Raw genomic sequence first — 6,000 nt, 5'->3', positions numbered from 1 at the left:
TGTTAAGTTGTCATTGTTAATATTGCACATAAGGTATGAGATTGTACTTTCATAGAGTTATTGCATATGTGTATGAATTAATTCAGCATTGTAACTCCAGACTTTGATGACCAGCATGGTGTATGTCATTACTGAATTTCAAAAGTCTGATGGCTTGTAAAAAAAAAAGTTTCTATTAAATCTGGTGGCTTTGCAATGTAAGCTATGGTATCATCTGCCTGAAGACAAACACGTGAAAAGACCATGGACAGGATGAGTGCAGTCTTTCACTATTTTCATGGCTCTGCTGTGGCACCGAGCAGAGTGCTAGTCCTGGAAAGATGGGAACATGGACCTGATAATTCTCTCCACAAGTTTCACCACCCTCTGTAGATATTTGTGGTCTGAAACTGTGCAGCTTCCATACCGCAGCAAGAGATTACTAGTCAGGATGCTTTCAATGGTACCCCTGTAGAAGGTCGTGAGAACTGAAGGTAGTAGTTTTGCTCTCCTCAGCTTACTTAGAAAGTGTAGATGGCATTGCACCTTCTTGGCAATGTATTTAGTGTTTATTGACCAAGACAAGTCTTCCACAATATGCACCCTAGGAACTTGGTGCTCTTCACCTTTTCCACTGTTTCTCCTTTGATTCTGAATGGAGAGTGTGCTTTGCCTCTCTTCCTGAAGTCTACTATTATCTCCTTTGTTTTATTCACATTGAGAGCCAAGTTGTTGTCACACCAGCCAATCTTTCACCTCTTCTCTGTAGGCGTTTTCATCGCCGTTGTTGATGAGGCTCACCAGTATACTGAACTCTTTTCAGATTTGTGTGATTAAAATCAGCTCCTATTATGTGAGCAAACTTCAGATTCTGGTTTTGCACCTCACTGATTGACTGGTAAAGTGTATTCAGTACCTCATTGGTACGGGCAGTGGGGGCAATATACACCACTGTGATGCTCACACCACTCAACTCCCTTGGCAGGTAAAAAGGTCTGTATTTCAATGACATAAGCTCAATATTTTCAGGGCAGTGTGCAGTAACCAACTCAGAATTAGTGCAACAGTTATTGTTGACATAGATATAGACACCCCCTCCTCTTGATTTTCCAAAAGAGCCTCATCATTTCTGAATAATGTAAGCCCTTGTACATACACTGCATTATCATTTATATTACTGTTTAACCACGTCTCAGTAAACATAAGTACACAGACTGCATTATCATTTATATTACTGTTTAACCATGTCTCAGTAACCATAAGTCACAGACTGTACCATCATTTATATTATTGTTTAACCATGTCTCAGTAACCATAAGTCACAGACTGCACCATCATTTATATTATTGTTTAACCACGTCTCAGTAAACATAAGTACACAGACAGCACCATCATTTATATTATTGTTTAACCACATCTTAGTAAACATTACACAGACTGCACTAACATTTACATTATTGTTTAACTACATCTCAGTAAACATAAGTACACAGACTGCACTATCATTTATATTATTGTTTAACCACGTCTTAGTAAACATAAGTACACAGACAGCACCATCATTTATATTATTGTTTAACCACGTCTCAGTAAACATTACACATACTGCACTACCATTTATATTATTGTTTAACTACGTCTCAGTATACATAAGTACACAGACTGCACTATCATTTATATTATTGATTAACCACATCTCAGTAAACATAAGTACACAGACTGCACTACCATTTATATTGTATAACCATGTCTCAGTAAACATAAGTACACAGACTGCACCATCATTTATATTATTGTATAACCATGTCTCAGTAAACATAAGTACACAGACTTCACTATCATTTATATTATTATTTAACCACATCTCAGTAAACATAAGTACACAGACCGCGCTATCATTTATATTATTGATTAATCACGTCTCAGTAAACATAAGTACAGACTGCACTACCATTTATATTGTATAACCACGTCTCAGTAAACATAAGTACACAGACTGCACCATCATTTATATTATTGTTTAACCACGTCTCAGTAAACATAAGTACACAGACTGCACTACCATTTATATTATTGTTTAACCACATCAACATAAGTACACAGACTGCACTATCATTTATATTATTGTTTAACCACGTCTCAGTAAACATAAGTACACAGACTGCACTATCATTTACATTATTGTATAACCATGTCTCAGTAAACATAAGTACACAGACTGCACTATTTATATTATTGTATAACCACATCTCAGTAAACATAAGTACACAGACTGCATTATCATTTATATTATTGTTTAACCACGTCTCAGTAAACATAAGTACCCAGACTGCACTATTATTTATATTATTGTTTAACCACGTCTCCGTAAACATAAGTACACAGAATGTGCTATCATTTATATTATTGTTTAACCACGTCTCAGTAAGCATAAGTACACAGACTGCCCTACCATTTATATTATTGTTTAATCATGTCTCAGTAAACATAAGTACACAGACTGCACTACCATTTATATTATTGTTTAACCATGTGTAAGTAAACATAAGTGCACAGACTGCACTATCCTTTATATTATTATTTAACCATGTCTCCGTAAACATAAGTACCCAGACTGCACTATTATTTATATTATTGTTTAACCATGTCTCAGTAAACATAAGTACACAGACAGCACCATCATTTATATTATTGTTTAACCACATCTTAGTAAACATTACACAGACTGCACTAACATTTACATTATTGTTTAACTACATCTCAGTAAACATAAGTACACAGACTGCACTATCATTTATATTATTGTTTAACCACGTCTTAGTAAACATAAGTACACAGACAGCACCATCATTTATATTATTGTTTAACCACGTCTCAGTAAACATTACACATACTGCACTACCATTTATATTATTGTTTAACCACGTCTCAGTAAACATAAGTACACAGACTGCACTATCATTTATATTATTGATTAACCACGTCTCAGTAAACATAAGTACACAGACTGCACTACCATTTGTATTGTATAACCATGTCTCAGTAAACATAAGTACACAGACTGCACCATCATTTTTATTATTGTATAACCATGTCTCAGTAAACATAAGTACACAGACTTCACTATCATTTATAGGTTCATAGGTTCATAGGTTCATACTAGGCTATCTGCCCGAGGGCATTTATAAGCCTAGCCCATTGTTTTGTGGCTTACGCCACCCCTTTAGTATGGGGAACTATACCCATTATTTTGCTGTGCCTCTGTCGAGCAGTGACACTGAGGTAATTCCTGGGGTATATCTGCGATCTCCCATCCATTGGTCAAGATTTCTCTTGAACAAGGCCAGCGAGGTGCTCTGCCTCACATGTACCGGGATTTTGTTCCACAGCATAGGGAGTCTTTGGGTGATGAATCTATCCCTCCAGCACGTCCTATTAATAGCCGTGTCGAGGTTTAAGTCTCCCGCCTTGTGGCTCTGATGGATCTAGATTTTTGAGGTGAAGCATATTCATCAAATCTGGGTTTGACATGGCCTTGTATGTTAGGCAAAGGTCACCTCTGAGCAGCGGTGCGACTGAATAGAGCTGGAGTTCTTTCAGTCGGGCAGCATAGGACAGATTTTGAGACCCTTTATCCTTTTGGTGAGGAACTTTTGTGGCCTCTCCAGCTGCTGCAAGTGTCGGGTCAGATACATTCCGAATGGGGCATTGTACTCAATCATTGGTCTGATGAGTGATGAGTAAAGGGAGACTATGACCTCCCTTGATCTAGATGAGAATCCCTTCATGATAAGGTGGGCAATGTAGAAGGACTTCCTAACTACTTTAGCTACATGGGTGTCGAATGACAGACTACTATCAACCTGGGTCCCCAGGTCCCTGATAACTTCTTCTGTGCTCAGTGGATTGCCACCTATTTGGTAGCTAGGGGTAACCTTGTTTTCCCGAAGGGTATGACTATGCATTTTTGGCATTTAACTTTAGGCCGTGGCTCTGGCACCAGTTATCCGTTTCTGTGAGACCCTTCTGAAGGATATCTGTGTCAGATGTGTTTTCTACTATGGCGCCCAGTTTGCAGTCATCTGCAAACTTTGTCAGCCATAACCCTCCTGTGTTTGCTTGTACTGGAAAAGTAGATGCCAAACAAGAGTGGGCCCAGGACTGAGCCCTGTGGGACACCACTTGTGACAGGCTTTGAGTCTGACATGGCGCCAGCAACTCTGACCCTGTGGGTTCTGTCACTCAGCCAGTTTGCAACCCATCTTGTGATGTATGGGTTAACATTTAAGCTGATGAGTTTTCAATGATACCAGTGGGGTATTGTATTGAAGGCCTTAGCCAGATCGAGGTAGACTGTATGGACTGCCTTTCCCTCATCAATGGCTTTGGTGACTGTTTGAAAAAGTCAACCAAGTTTAAAAGGCATGATCTGCCTTTGACAAAGCCAAACTGGGTTGGATCCAAAGTCTGCAAATTCCCTATGTCTTTATTTATGAGGTCCATTATGATCCTCTCCATGGCTTTGCAGATAAGGCTTGTCAAGCTAATGGGCCGGTAATTTCCAGGGTCTGTGGAGGCACCGCCTTTGTGAAGTGGGACCACAGTTGCAGTGCGCCACTCCTGGGTGCGTGATCCAGAGGTAAGACTTTGATTAAACAGCTGTCCTAGCTGTGGGTTTAATTCCTCATTGAGTTCGTGGAGCACACAGCCGGGGACACCATCGGGTCCCATGGATGCTGTGTCTTTTGCTTTGGAGAGAGCAGTTCTCACTTGGGCAATGCAGATGTTTGGGGGGCTGCACACATTTGGTATAGATATCTCACCTTTTGGGGAGGGGAGAAGTTTGCACTGAACCTGTCAGCCAGTATGTTGGCAATGTCTGTAGGATCAGTAATCTTCACATCATTTTGAACTAGTTCTGAGCATATCTGGGAGTTTCCTCCTAGGTTTCTAACATAGCTAAAGAAGGCCTTATGATTGTCTTTGAGTCTTTAGCTATTTTTCTCTCGAAATTTGCTTTGGATGATTTTATCAGCGCTCTTAGTTTTTTACTTATAGTGATCAAGGGTGTCTTACCTTTTAAGGATTTTGCTCTATCTTGTAGTAGCTTCCTCCTTTTGTTGTAGAGTTTGTTTATGGCTGGGGTCCACCAGACTGGACGCTTGCCTTTGGTACAAAGAGTCTTTGTTTTGCTTGGGATTGCCTTATCCATGCAGTCCTGCAGGTGCTGGTAGAAGGCGTTTGTAAGTGATTCAGCGGCTTGAGTATTGTTTTCACTGCCTCGGGGCCTAAAGGGAGACCACACTAGTCTTTAGAGGTGTGAGGTCGGCTTTCGAGAAGTTCTTTTCTGTGGTCTTTTTTTTTTCAGGTGGGGGTGGGATGAGGACCTCCAGCGAGATTAGTTTGTGATCTGATCTCACCAGTGAGGGGTATACTTCCGGTGTTGAACATTGTGCTCCCATGTTCGTGATGATGAGATCAAGTATGTTATCTCCTCTTGTGGGGATGGTGACTAGTTGTTCCATGGCATTTGAGTTTATGAATTCCAGGAACTTTTGGGCTAGGGTGTTTGGGCTTGAGTAGTGTTCCCAGTCTATATTAGGGTAATTGAAGTCACCTAGTATGATGGTGTTTGGTGATACATTTATCCCCTCTAGTGTTTTCAGGAAGGCCGTGTGAGTTTCCTGAGTTTGTGAGGGTGGCCTGTAACATGCTACAATTTGCAGAGCAGTCTTGCCTATGGTTAATTGCACCTGGATGGTCTCCGATGCATCGTGCGTTGCCACCAGTCTTGAGGTGTGGGTGTCCTTGATGAATATGGATACCCCCCCCTTTCTTGGTATTGTCCGGATTTTGGGGCCGGAACGCATGATATGAGGTAAAACCTGATAGCTGGGGTGCTCTCAGGAGCCTTGAACCAGGTTTCTGTCACAGCACAGACATCGATGTTCTCCATACTGAGAAGGGCCTCGAGTGCGTGCATTTTGAGATTTAGACTTCTGGCATTGAGCAGCATTACCC

The sequence above is a fragment of the Protopterus annectens genome, chromosome 1.part1 (genome assembly GCF_019279795.1).
Source record: "Protopterus annectens isolate FY-2018-M chromosome 1.part1, PAN1.0, whole genome shotgun sequence".
Taxonomy (NCBI): domain Eukaryota; kingdom Metazoa; phylum Chordata; order Ceratodontiformes; family Protopteridae; genus Protopterus; species Protopterus annectens.
This window is presented reverse-complemented; position numbering follows the sequence as displayed.